This window comes from Sciurus vulgaris (assembly GCF_902686455.1).
Source record: "Sciurus vulgaris genome assembly, chromosome: 6".
Taxonomy (NCBI): Eukaryota; Metazoa; Chordata; class Mammalia; order Rodentia; family Sciuridae; genus Sciurus; species Sciurus vulgaris.
This window is the reverse complement of record NC_136466.1, coordinates 69935301-69949905: the sequence shown is the minus strand read 5'-3', so window position 1 is coordinate 69949905 and position 14605 is coordinate 69935301. Positions and strand designations below refer to the sequence as shown.

At 49.9% G+C, this 14605-nt stretch overlaps 1 long non-coding RNA gene across 1 annotated transcript; it reads right to left on the bottom strand.

Annotated features, from left to right (window-relative positions):
- Nucleotides 1–1634: 1634 nt before the first annotated feature.
- Nucleotides 1635–11968, bottom strand: LOC306664690. Its single transcript, XR_013764775.1, has 2 exons — nt 3217–11968; nt 1635–2608 (listed from the first exon to the last, which is right to left on the bottom strand). It is a non-coding gene; the product is annotated as an uncharacterized lncRNA (long non-coding RNA).
- Between the last annotated feature and the right edge of the window lie 2637 nt (nt 11969–14605).

Here is a 14605-nt window from a genome sequence, read left to right as displayed (position 1 = left end):
GGGCATGTGCACTTGTGAAAAGAGACACCAGAGTCAGTCAGAGGAGGTACAGGAGGGACAAGACCAGAGAAAGGTTGAGATAACAGAGTGGGCAGACAGAGGGGTAGAGTTAAATTTATGTATCAAGGTCATCCTGGTAGGAATGAGGAGGAGAAGTTTGAATGGAATTTTTCTGAACCCCAAGGTCACAGTGGGAAGAAGGATCAGGTAGAATCTAAAAGCAAAAGGACAAAGAAAAATTAGTGGTTCAACTGACAAACATGAAAGGAAGAAAGGGATACTTTGGTAGGGGGAAGTATCAAGAGTTGCCATAATGAGATGGACTGAACAGTGCTTTGTGAGTGTAAAAGCAACCACAAGTGATTGATCAGAGGAGTTTGATAGGAAAGGTAGGCGCTGGCCAATAGCCAATTAAAGGCTTAGAGCAAAGCCTGACCCAGGTTGGAGGACATGGCCTAGCCCATCAGGACTGTCCAGAGCAGTTTCAGAATTTCAGGAAATACTGTCCATTTTATCTGAGGGGCATGTGCACTTGTGTGGCATATACAAAGACCAATCAGTTAGAAGAGTGACCACAGGCTGGATGTGGCGGCACACACCTGTCATCCCAGCAGCCCTGGAGGCTAAGGGAGGGAATCAGGAGTTCAAAGTCAGCCTCGGCAACTTAGCCAGGCCCTAAGCAACTTAGTGAGTCCCTGTCTCAAAATGAAAATACAAAAGACTAGGGATGTGGCTCAGTGGTTAAGCATCCCTAGGTTCAATCCCTGGTACCAAAAAGGAGGAAAAAAGAAGTGACTACAAAAATCTCCCTAATCTCCAGACCTGGGTTCAAATTCCAGCTCAACTGCTCACTAACTGTAAGACTCTGGCCTCAGTTTCTTATCCAAAATCAAAACAACTCTAACTCTTAGGATCATTTTGAGGGTGGGTTGTGTGTGTGTGTGTGTGTGTGTGTGTGTGTGTGTGTGTGTGTGTTAGTAGGGATTGAACCTAGGGGTGCTTTGCCATTGAACTACAACCCCAGCCCTCACTAAGTTGCTGAGGCTGACCTCGAACTTGTCACCCCCCTGCCTCATACTCAGCAGTGCCTATGGGGTTATAGGCACACACCACCACATACAGCCAGAGTTTTTAAATTTTTTTTTCCCTCCTGATTCTGAAAATGAAACCCAGGACCTAGTACATGATAGACAAGTGCTCTACCACTGAGCTACATCCTCAGTCCTCATTTTGAGTATTAAATAAGAATGCACATGAAGTACTCAGCAGTGTCACATATATCAATCACATTTATATGTACATATGTATGTGTATACATATATATGTATGTATGTATATATGTATATTTTATATATACATATTATACACACACACACACATCAGGTACTGGATTATGAGTTTACATGTTTGCCAACTTGAAGGGTGGGATCCTTCCATGCCATCTAGTCCGATATGATAGATAAATTTTGTTTAAACCAAAAAGGCTGTAATCCAAAATGCCTGCTCTTAGGAATTGTTATTGGTATAGGAAGATCTGAACAGCTTCCACAGGGCATAGGAAGATAGGCTCGTTTTTCCCTAGGATGTAAAAGCCAGATGTGGCAGAAAAGCACTGGCTGGAAAGGACCCAAAGATGGTGACAGGAGAGAAGGGCAAGTTCTCAAGTCAGTCTTTTTTTTTTTTTTTTTCCCCTGGCAGGACTGGTAATTGAACCCGGGGCCTATGCATATGCTAAGCATAAGCAAGTGCTCTACCACTGAGCTACATCTCTAGTCCCAGTCTTATCTCCTTTACTATTGTGCTATGATTGGGTCCCTTCCAAGCCATCAGGCCCGCCCAGCCCCTAGCCCCTGAAGGAAATGGAAAGGCAAACAGGACTTCTGCTGCGGCTCCTGGGAGCCCTCCACTGTGAACTGCCTGGTTGGGGTCAGCAAGGGTCAGCCAGACCTGCAGGCGGGCTGTCAGGGCAGTCAGGATGCTAGTCACTTGGGACAAGAATCTAGGGTTGAGGCTGATGGGCAGCTTCCCAGAGCCCCTGCAGCTGGCCTCTCTGCTGCCACCGGGAGGCTTGCACTGAAAGGTGGCCAGGAACGGGAGCCAGAGACCATCTGACCTCATGTGTTGTGCCCACTGACTCTAGCAGGAGGGCAGAGTAGAAGCCCAAATCAGTGCAGGAGGAACCTGTCTCCCAGCAGGCTACTATCCCTGGGGCATGAGGAGGTGGACTTAAAGTTTGGAACACCATTGTTTTCAAGCTGCTGCCTCAGTGGGGGACTATACCCTCAGGCTGATGGCACAGAGGTTAAAAGGAAAAGACTGCAGAATCAGACCAACCCGAATTCAAGTCCCATCTTTACTAGGATCCAGGACCAGCTCTGTGAGCAATCTGTGCCTCAGTTTCCTCACCTGTAAGTTAGGGATGATAAAAATGAGTTCCTGACAGGATTGAGAATAATATATATGTAGTGTTTAGCCCAAGTCTGGCACACAGTAAATACTTGAAAAACGTTAGCCAATCTTCTTTCCATTAATTTATATGGTCCTTGAGGCCCCCAGAACATACTGTAGCTAAGCTGTTCCACAATTTCAATCAGATATGCCGTAGGGCCTAGTATGGAAGTGAATCTTTCCGAAATACACTTTACTGTGGTCCTGGTCCTTCTGCCACCGAGGATATGAACCTAGACTGCCACAGACGAGTTAAGAGTGTCTTTTTGGACCACTGTGGAGCCCATTTCCCATGGCTACTTGGTTGCACAGCTGGAAACACAAGCAGATCTCAGATGGTCACACTCCTGTGCCCCCTTTGGCCTCTGTCCTGGCCAGGGTCCAGGAGGAGGCAGAGGGTTGGGAACAGATGCCTGATCTGCTTTGCCCAAAATGGCTGTCTTCCCATCCCTGGGAAGCACAGGAACGGGATACCCTCAGGGGATATGACCCCAACCTGTTGCAGGGTGGAGATGGGGGAGAGGGCTCCCTAGATTTTAGTCCTGACCCTGGATGGTCAGGGCTGACCTCCAGGGAGGCAGCCCACGTTTCTCCAAGTCATTGCTGAGGAAGTGGGAAGACAGCTATCACTCCTGATGAAAGACCCAGGCCATTTTGGTTAGGGACCTTAGTTCAAGAGCTCCACTGGCAGCGTTCTCGCTCCCACCCCGTTCCATCCCCCACCTCTTGCCTTCTTTCTCCTCAGGAACAGACTGTTCCTGTGTTTACCTGTGGGTGCAGGGCCCCTGGGTCTGGGCATTTCTTTGTGGGTCCTTCCTTGTCCCCACCCAGAGGATGCCTGAGCCGGATTGTATATTTCCGGAGTTGACTACTTGAATCACAGGCTTTTATTTTTAGAAGATTACAAATGCGAGGGTTGGAAGGAGAGGACGGGGGCCTAGAGCTGGAGCAGAAGATGAAGTTTAGGGGTCTGGACATGGTGAATGTGGAACAGGAGTGGAGTGAGGCCCCAAGGGGAGTAAGTGGAGTGGTGGGAAAAAAACAAGGTGAGGAAGCGGGGGTGGTCTCACCCTCCCAGTGCCCTGAGGGCCCTGAGCCTGGATCAGAGTTTTTAGCTGGCTGGGGAGTCAGTGGAGGGGGCCAGGTCAGGGGTCACCTCTCTGGCATGTAGCTGGATCCCCTGGGAGGCTGAGGAGCCTGGGAAAGAGACTGAGAAAGTCGCTCCCCTCCCCCTTCCCCAGAGGCCTTTGAGACTGGGAGAGTAGCTTCCTGTGTGGACAACTCCTCTGTCCCCTGGGCTGGGGACATCTTAACCCTTCTGGTGCTGGTATCAGAGAAAGCAAAGAGCAACACATGTACACACATGTTCTTGCAGCGTTCTTGCAGGCGTGGCCCAAACGCTGTGTCCCACGAAGGCAGCAGTCCTCTCACTCCTTCCTGCTCCATGTGCTTGTCCCACATGCAGAACTCCAAGCCCTAGATGGCCCGAAACTGCAAGGATTCAGCGAACTCTCCCAGAGTACAGTAGGGAAATGGGGTTCCTCCGCTCTAGGGTGGTGAGGAGACATGAACCAGAATTCAGGGCTTGTGGCATTAGGAAATCTCCATCCTGCAATGAATGGGGGATTTCGGGTTGAGAGGAAATGAGCCTTAAAGTCCAGAGCCCTGGTTTGTTTTTCTGTCTCTGCGTGTGACCTTGGGGGGTTCCTATGGTCTCTGTGATTCAAACACCTCTGAAAAAATATGACAAAATCAAACAAGAGATGGTCTGGAGCCATGAGGAGCAAAGAAAGGATGTCTTTTGGTCCTTCCTTCCTTGGAGTCCCCTGACCAAGGCAGCTCCAAGTTCATAAACAATGATCTTCAGGACTTTCTTCTGCTGCATGAAAGCAAAAACTATTTGCTTTCTTCACCCCTGAATTAATACGCCAACCACACACTTGTTTTCTAAAAAGCTTATGAAAAACAAATAAATAGACAAATGATGCACTTTGACCTCAGGATACAATGTCTTTCTTTTTCCATTGTCTCCTTAAGAGCACTCACTAGACTACAGGTGAGAACTGGCCTGGGTTCAAGTTCTGACTGATACTTGCCAGTTGTGAGGCTTGAGACAAATCACATTGCCCCTCCAAGCTCCAATTTCTTTTATCTGTAAAACTGAAGTCAGAAATAAAACAACTACCTTAGGATAAAACAACGACCCATGGTAAATCCAGAAAGCCTTTGTAAGCTCTGAAGTTGAAACAGGGACGGAACAGCTCCCACCTCTAGTTATCAAAGTGATATACAAAAGCAAGTATACTGCAGTCAGTGACATTGTTGTCAGTCCTAGACCTAGTGCAGGGGAGTAGAGTGTGGTAGTTTCTGAGGTTAAAGAGGCTGGATAGATGTGTGACCTTAGGCAAGTTTCTTAACCTCTCTAAGCCTCCGTTTTCTCATCTGCAAATTGAGGCTTCTAATAATACCCACAGCCAAGGGTTGCAGGAGTGTAAATGAGAGAGTACACATAAATGGTGTGCGCGGTGAACTCCAGAAATAGTGGCTATTGTTATTTTCACATCCCCATGAACTCCTCTGGCAGCTTCCCTCACCCTTCCACCTGGAGGTAGTCACTGCACCCATTCCTTCCTTGCACATGACAGATATTCCCAGTTTTCTCCTTTGGCCTCATTTGGATGAAGATGTATTGCCCAGAAGCTACCTGCCTCACAGCCCTGAAGAAAAAAAAAAAAAAAGAGCAGGAGTGAGGGTTGCTGAGGGGAGGACACAGGCTTAGGGCATTGTGAAATGACGGGGGGCTCAGAAATTGACCGCCGGCACCCACCCCTCAGCCTCTTGGAATCAGGTGGCTCGGCCTGCCAGGCGGGGCACATAGATGTTGGGAGCTGCTTATCAGGTTAGAGCGGAGCTGCTGTCTCTGGCTGTCTTTGCACATTACCCGACCCATCCGTCCTGCTCTCCTGCGCGCCCTGCTTGCCCCCAGCTCTGCCTGCGCTAACTAGTTAATTGGATCTTGGCTAACCTGGTTATGGGCCAAGTCAGCCAGTTCCTCTGCCTCCAGAAGCACGGTGGGGGAGGGGAAGGGCGCAGGGCATATATGTTCCTGACCGTGGTGTTTGTGTAGAAGCCTGTCTTTGAGACCCAATTCCAAGCCTCCTGGGATCCCAGGAACCCATAGAGACCGAATTATAGAGGCTGAGGGAAGCCCAGAGCACTTTACCCCACTGTGAGATTTGGGAGCATTGAGTCACATGACCCTTTACAAAGGCCAGTTCTGCCACTCACGTAAGTCTACATGACCTGGGCAGGTGTGATGGGGCTGAGCCTCAGCTTCCTCCTCTGTAAAATGTACATTATAAACATATCACCTCAGGTGGCCGTGTGAGACAGGGAACATCCACATCAGTGCCTGGTACTTAGTAGGCACTCTGTAAATTATAACTGATCACCACCATCTTTAGTTATGCTGGGCTCCTGCCGCTCCCCGCTCCCCCATCCTGGGTGGAGGTAGGAGGGATCTCGGGCGGGGGTGGAGCGGCTTTCATTCACAGTTCCTTGCAGGTGTTTCCTCTGAGGCCCGACTCCAATCTCCTCAATTGTTCTTTATGCAAATGTTATGCTAATGATCACGTCAGTGCACCCCTGTGCCCAGCTCGAGGTGAAGGGTGGGCTGACTCTCTGGGTTTCCCTTTGGCTAAGTCTGTCCTCTTCCTCCTGCAAAAGGGTGCCAGTGCTGGTCCTCCTCCAACAACACCGTCCGCAGGGCAGAGATCGAGAGGCTCCGATGGAGAGGGAAACAAAGCAAGGCCCCAGTCATGGGCAGCCTCGTCATCGCCATAATCATCAACATCAAAAAAAGGCCTTTGGAAACGTCAAATTTTTCTCCGCCCTGTGCAGGCTACTCTATAATTATAGAGGCCCAGCCCCCGGCCCTCCCTCAGGGAGCTGGAGCTGGGTGGAAGGTAGGGAGGAGTCGGAGGCGGGGGAGAGCTAACAGGCTCTGTTTGCTAACAGGCAAGTGGCCATTCTTCTAGTTCCTGGGCCAGGCCCCAGGCTCAGGCCTCCTGGTGCTCCAGCTCCAGTTGGACCAAGGGCTCACAGTAGAGGGGAGATGACAATTAAGGAAGTGATCCCAGCATTTCTTGTCACCACCCTGTTTTCACTTTCTTCCCAGCTGGTGACTTCACCTCTTTGTCTTGTGTCCTTAACTATAAAATGGGCCTAATAATTCCGGCCTCTCCAGGTTACTGTGAGAATGGCATTAATCCTGTAAGTTTCATGACAGTTGATCCTAAATGGTGAACAGAACAACAGCAGAGGAAAGGCAAATGGCCGTCCTGGTTATGGCCCACATTAGCAAGGTGGTCCAATATAGCTGTCCCCACTTTGCGCTTGGCAACTTGATGTGTGATCTGTTTCCTGAACCAAGGTAAATATAATGAAATCAAATGTAAATATAATAAAATCAAATGGTATGTGTCCTCCCAACTAGGTGGGTTTGAGATTGGGTCTCCACGGAACACTGACTGTCTTTCTGAATTTGGAGAACAAGATTTACAGTTGGACCTTAATCTTATCACTCTGTCTCTAGATATTTCAAGGTTAGAGATTGCAGGGTGAGTCTGTAATCAAAAGTGCAGCCACAGGTGAGGGGTATTGATGAGGCCACTGTGGACCAGGGCAGGACTGCTCTGGAGACATAGTAGGTACTCAATAAATACAAATAGGATGGACCAGAGAGAAAGCCCTGAGGATACTGCCAAATAACCAATTGTGCAAGCAGCAGTCCGCTGTAATTAGACCAAGAAGGACAGTCAGTTATTAATATCAGACACGTGGCAGGGTTAACAGCCATTGAGGGTAGGGATAATGAAGAGAGAGTTACTTCCCACACCTTCAGGGCTTTCCTCCCTGATGTTATGGCCTTCTAAAGAGCACAGGTCAGCATCAAGTACCCTCGCTGCCTCAGGGCCCTGTTGCCCTCGTGGTGCCCCATATGGTCTCTGCCTTGGTGTCCCACAGTTAGGTCCTCCACCTGTCCCGATCCTACCTCTTTCTTAGAACCTCCACAATTCTTTATCTGCATGTCCCTCACTTTATGATGAGAATCTGTATGGAGCCCAAATTAGAGTTCTTTACGCCCAAGCCTTATCTCCTCTGCGGGATTCTAAACTCCTCCAGGGTGGGATTTAGCCTCTGCCCACTGCTGTATCCCAGAGGTGGAACAGAGCCCCCATGCTGTAAGGGACATTTAACATGTGCTTGTCGAAATGGGGATTTCAAGTGAGGAGGAGAGGGGGAGTGAGAGGAGTGGAAACAGGGAAAGGGGAGGAAGAAGACAGTGGCAGAGGAGGAAAGAAGTCTAGCTCGAAGAACAAAGAGAGGAAAGGAGGGGAGAGGGGAGGGGAGAAAAGAAGGAAAGAAGGACAGGAGGAAGAGATAAAGGGTGAACAGGGAGGTGGCCATGTCTGTTGTCTGGATAGGAATACAAGCCAACCCTGCCTTATAAGCTCATAGTCTATTTGGAAAGATAAGGTGACCACAAACACAGCTCTGTCCTCCTACCCCATGTTGGCCGGGGCCAGCTGTGTGTCCTTGGCCTGTACCTGCTCTCTGTCCTGTCGACCCAAGCCCTCCTTACTTGTTGGCTCCCCTTGGCAACCTGGCCCTGAGGAGGCACTCCTGGGTGCCATCCAGGGGGTGGGGGCCTAGCAGGAACCATGCCAAGCCAGGGAGCATGGCCAGGAAGGAGTCGGCAAAGCAGATGCCGCCCCTCTCCTGCTGCCTTGATTAGAGAAATTGAGATGTTAATAATATTCTGAGATGCAAGGTGCTAATTAAAGTTAATTACTGTTTCCTTGTGAAGTAACCTCTTCTCGTGTTTACCAGGAACAAGGCTGCCAGCCGCTCCCCTGGCTCGTGCCAATCACGATGCCCAATGCTCAGTGTACCCCACACCCTCACAGGTGCCCAAGCAGGATCTGAAGTTTCCAGACCCTGCCCCTTGGCCTAGTACCAGACCAGTCTTGCCAGAGAACATGGGAACCCTTGAGCATGAGTGACCTGGAAGGCCTGGAGACAGGACTAAGGCCTCAGGGGCTGGTACCCTGTACTATGCCTCCTCCCTTCCTGCAGAGTCTTTCCTGTCTCTTTCCAACATCTTGACCTGGAAGCACGTTATTTAGAATCTCAGTTTTCTCATCTGTAAATGGGGCCCATAATTCTACCTTGTACTGTTGTGAGAATCAAATGGGATACTGCCTGTTAAATGCTTACCATAACCACAAAGTTGGATTTAATAAGCCCTCAATTAAAGTTAACTGTGATTATTGTTGTCTTTGTTAATAAGCCTCTCCTCCCAAATCCCTGTCCTGTGTGGTCTGGCTGAAGGACTGGAGTAGGTGAGCTGAGTATAACTGTCCTTCACACATACTGGGACACACCCGAGTATAATGCACATATTACCCCACCCTGTCCTCCTTGTGAAGGACCTCCCCGTCCCTAATACCCTGACACATCTTCTCCATGGTCCCCTCCTTGGTCTTAGCCTCACCCAGAAAGTAGGGAGAAGAGGGAGGAAGCCAGCAACTTTCTCAGGAGTAGAGTTCTGCAAAGCAAGCGCGCGTGCGCACACGCGTGTATACACGCGCACACACACACACACACACACACACACACACACACACACACACACACAGTCTCCACTCTCCTGTTCCAGGCATCATAGGGCTTTGGGGGAGAAGCCACCCCCTTGGGATTCAAGTCAGGTTGCCATGACAACCACTGCAGGTGCACACCTCCAATCTCCTTTGCTCCCCTTCCACCCCTGCACACACAGCCACTCTGGCCAATTCTGGGGGGAGACACTCTCTCTGATAGGAAATCTCCCCACCCCCATTCCAGGCTACTTCCCCTGTCCTTTGCCTGCCTTCTTAGGAAGACCCTTGCCTGGAGGGAGGGCCAAGGGACCAGGCTGAACCCTGTGAGCAATTACTCCCTCCAACCCAGTTTCCTTTGGTGGTTTAGTGCTAATGAGTTAATATTGCCGTCACCTTTGATTTGGGAGGATGAAGGCTTCCGGAGGGGCCTCTCTGAATATAGCAGGGTAATCAGAGGGTCAGGTGCCCCTGCTGGCTGAGTGCATCTTCCTCAGCTAGAGGAAGATCCCGGGTTTTGGGTTTTTTATCTAAGGGCAGGACTGGCCACCCCAGCCTGGGGTAGTTCCTGTTTCTGGGCTTGGAAGGGCAAGAGGAGGGTACCTGGGCTGGGCAAGGGTGATTTGGAGGAACACCAGCAGAACCAGAAGGCTCTGGGAAACCCCTAAGATTCAATTGCTCCTGGTGGGCCCCAGACCCCAATTTCAGGCTCAGCCTTGCCGCCTTGCCAAGGGCTCCCTATTCCAAGCTTAGTCTCCTTCTTCCCAAAGCCCCTGCATGGACCTTGATCCCTCTCTCCAAAGCCCTGGCTTCCCAGGTCCCAGGTCTAGCTCCACCTATTTCTATCCCAGGTCTTCTTCATCCCCATCTCTTTCCCTCCCATGCCCTACCCTTCACACTCCCCTCCTTCCAAACTCACTTCCTCCTCTCCCCACAGTCCCTCTCACCCACAGCCCACTCACATGGGCCTGCCCTCCCTCTGCCTCCCTTTTCTTGCTTTGACTGCACAATCCCCAAGCAGATTTTCTTTCATTCATTCATTTGGCAAACATTTTGGTGGTGGTAAATAAATTAAACAAAGTTCTTGTCTCCTGCTAGCTTTTATTTTAGTGGGAAGAAACAAAAATTGAACAAGTAATCAAAATAGTGCTATTTGGGGATAAGTTCAGGGAAAAGGACAAAGGGAAGCCTGGGACGGACAGTGAAAGGGGCACCTTCCATTCCCCTACTTTGATATGGAGTTAGAATAGAGTCATAGAGTATCCCTCTGGGGACCAGTTGGAGGAGGCACAGATTTGGCAGAGGCAGTCCCCTGGGTCATCTGTGAGTGTGGACGTGGAAGCCACTAAACCCTGTTGCTATCCCCCATTCCTGCCTGCTCAGATGGACAACTTCCTCCTCAGTCAACCATGATAGGCATAAAATTAGGAAAGCCTTGGCTTCCTCCCCACCAGCCCCCACCTCTACTTCTGTGCCCAACCACACAATTTTCCAACATTTGGATTTCCTGATAATGCTGAGGGGATAAGTAAGGGTCCCAGTCCTTGGGGAAGCTAAAGGGGTAAACTTCAGCTGGGGTAGAGTGCCTGCCTAGCATGCATGAGGCCCTGGGTTCAATTCCTAGAATGGTTCAAAAAAAGTGGGGGTACTGAATACATGGGCAAGAAGAGATGTGACCAGGTAAAAAACAGCCTAAAAGCTTGACAGATTCCACAGCTGTAAGAAAGAAAATATGTGTGTACTGGGAGGATTTCAGAAGGATCATGGCCAGGAAAGGGCTCCTGGGGCAGCTTTCAGTGGGTGCAGGGATTTGCAGGTTGGGTGCAGAGGGCATTGGGCAGGTGGAACAGCTCCAAACCACGTGCAGGAGTCACATGCACATTCACAAACAGCTCAGGGACTTCGCCCTTTGCAGTGCTGCAGCCCCATGAAATATTTAGGCTTCTGGACGCTGCTCATCTCTTATTGTCCCCCTCAGCAAGTATACTTCCCCTACATCATTTATGGCTGTCCCCTTTTCTCCTCTCAGAGACCTGCAGAGCAGGGCAAAACAGACCCTAGGCTCTGTCCTCCAGAACTTGTGGGCAGAGGCAGGATCCAAGCCTCACCTGATAAGCAGCTACACCCACTGAGTGGCCATGGAGCAAGGCAAGGGGAGAGATGTAGGAAGAAGTCATTTTGGCACCTAAGAGTAAGAAGTAGCAACAGGAGGAAGGGATTTGGAAGATACAGATGTCCTGGCTCCTAAAGGGCTCCAAAGTAAGGAAAGGAATCTGGAGTAACCTCGGAGCTGTCATTTATTGAGCCCTTACAATTTACTGTCCTAAGCAGTTTGTATGCATAATCATCTTAAATCCACAGGACAAATGACAATTTTAGGAATTATCATATTCATTTCTTTTTTCTCTTTTGGTACTGGCGTTTGAACCCAAGGACATTTTACTACTGAGCTACATCCCCAGGTCTCATGATCACGCCACCCCCTTTAAATTTTGGAGACAGTCTCACCAAGGTTGCTGAGGCTGGACTCAAACTTGCAATCCTCCTGCCTCAGCCTCCCTAGAAGCTAGTAGCAGGGATTCCAGCTGGCCTTTATCTATCTATTGAACAAGCTTTGCAGGAGGCCAGAAGTCAGGAGATCCTGAGGAAGGGAAAAAGAAGTTGAGTGGTTCTCAGGGGAAAGTAGGAGAAAGTGAGACAGCTACAACTAGAGAGACACACAGAGATAGGATGGGTGGGGGCAGGGCAGAGCAGAAAGCAGGTAAGTGTGAGGGGGCAGTGACAACTGGAGAGGCCAGTGTTAGAGTGACCCCTGCCTCCTTGGCAGTTACAGCCCACCCTAACTATTGGGTGGTGATAGAATGGGTGGAAGGTGGGAAAAAGAACCCCCAACCCCACCCAACTCTGTCTCCACATACCCTTCCCCCTTCACACCCCTGCATCTCTTTCCCCTCCCCCACAGTCTTCTCTGGAACAATTCTAATTAGACTAAGTGACTAAGAGGTTGTTTCAGCCTGAACAGCCAATTAGGCCTGGAATAAGGGAAAGTAGCTTCCCCAAGTCTCCCACCCCTACCCAACCCCCTTATCTGCCTTCTACCCGGACCAAGTATTCTCATACTGACACCTCACTGCCACTCAAGCTCCTCTTGCTCTGGCTGCTCTTTCACTGCCCACTGTGCCCCATTACCTGTGTCCAGACAGCCCCCAGCCCATCCTTAGTCCCCACAATGAGTCCCCATCCTCAGGGCCTGAGTCCACTCACGTCTTCCTGGCAGGGGGTGCAAGGAAAGGGTAGGGGCCTCCTTGGAAGGCTATCTTTCTAAGTCTCCTGATTTCTGAGGTTTCTCTCCTCATTCTCTTCTTCTTCTCCTTCTTCCTCCCTCCCTCTCTCTCTCTCTCTCTCTCTCCTTTTCCTCTGGCACTTATTTCTAACATCCATGGACCAGGCCTCCCGGTTACCATGGAGACGCAGTGTGCAGCTGGATGGTGAGTGTGTGAGAGGAGCTGTGTGTGCTCTGCAGCAGGGCGGGTGGCTCTGGGAAATGTATCCATGTGTAGGAAGCATTCTTCAAGGGGGCACTGGATAGGGATCCTGGTCCCCTCCCAGAAGTGAGACCCAAGCAGAGGGAGAAACTGCACAAAGACTAAACCTCTCAACACTGACTATCTTCCTCTGGATACACCCTCCTCTCAGCCCCTGCAGGTCAGACGCTAAATCCTGTCCAACCCAGGTTCTGCATTGGAGATTCTAGAGGAGCCTGCCTAAGGAGAGGACTGGGAACTGGTGTGGGGGAGACAGAAGTAGAGCAGAGTGGGGGTTAGGGGGAGCGAGCTGGACTGCCGATTAAGCTGGGCAGATAGGCTGACTGATAAGAGGACAGCAACTCTCCAACACCATACAGGTGATGGGGTGGGGCATGTGATTCAGAGAACCAGAAATTCCCCTATTCATTTTACTCAGAATTTACCCAGAAGGTTAGGAGAAGTGAGAAACCTAGGTGACTGCCTTCAGGAAGCCCAGTATATTAGTGGACTCAGGCTAAATTCTTTGTCTCCCACTTTGCAGATGTAATTTCTAGTACCTGGGATGTTCTTTTTGAACTCCAAACCTTCTGGTTTCTTCAGAGAGCTTCTCTGGCTAAGCGGAGGAAAGCAGCCCCTTCCCCTACCCCAGCTCCAGTTATCCTTTCTCATGCCCCACTGTTTGTTTCCTCCACAGCACTTTAACACAATCTGTAATTATCTCATTTGTTTGTTTGTTTATTGTCTATCTTCTCCACTGGAATGTATGTTCGAGGAGAGAGAGAGAAAGAGTAAGGAACCTGCCTGTCTTACTCAGTGCCCTAACCCCAGCACCTGGCACAGGGCCTGCCACATGGTAGGTGTCAAACGTGTGTTAAACAAGAGTGGACAAGTGATTTCACTGAAGCCTCACAATAGCCTTCATTATTATCTCCATTTTACAGCTGAAGAAACTGATGGTCAGTCACATCCCCAAGGTCATACCACTAAGGAACTGGTACAGCCAGGTTTCTAATGTAGGTCTCTTTGACCCTAGGTGTGATGGAAGAAGTGGAGACCATCTTAACCAACTTGAAGTGCACCTGGTTCCCCGTCCTGTCTTTCCACTCCCCACCCAGGCATCCCCAGAGAAACTTAGGGCAGGGAAGGGAAGAAGACAGAATCTGTAAAGAATGTAAATCTGACCTTTCTTTGAAGCTTGGAAGACTTCAACAGCCCTCCCCTTTTCTCAATTCTTAGGTTGACCAGCAGGTCATTCTAGTTCTGGCTCTGGTTCCTCTCCAAATTCTCTTGCTCTCCTGAACCACCCCACCTTCTCCTCTACCTCCAGGCCCTTCTACACATATTCCTTCCACCTGAAATGCTGATTCCTTCCTCAGTGAGCTTTCTCCTATGTGCCCTTCAAAATGGAACTCTGGCACCACTCCTTCCAGGAAGCCTTCTGGTCTCTGGAGGAGGGAACTCCTTTGGTTCTTCAGTTGGAATTTCCGGCTCAAGGCAGGGCTGAACCCATGACATAGTCATTGTTTACCTGTCTGCCTTTCCCATAGAGATAGTGTGTCATTCTTGAGGTGTCCCAGTACCCTGTGCTGGTCTGGCATGAGCGAAGGGCTCAGGAAATGTTTGTAGAATGAGTAAATGAATCAGGATGAGGATTCTTCTGGTACCCAGCTGGCCACTCCCAACTTCCCCAGCTCTCTTGAACCCTGAAATCTTTTTCTGGGCTCAGCATTAACAGGAAGGATTGCTCACCCTCCACTTTCTGGTCAAGTCAGGGATGGGGATGATGTGAAACCTTCCCAGCTGATTGCTATTCGGATTAAGGTTAACGGTGGGTCACCATGTACACTGACTAGTAGGGGGAGAATTTGTGATTCTGTAGCTAGGGGATTGGTGGGGGGCACACTCAGGGCTGCAGGCTGAGCCAGGGGGCTGACCTAACCTTTGTGGAATCAGAAGCGGACAAGGAGGTCT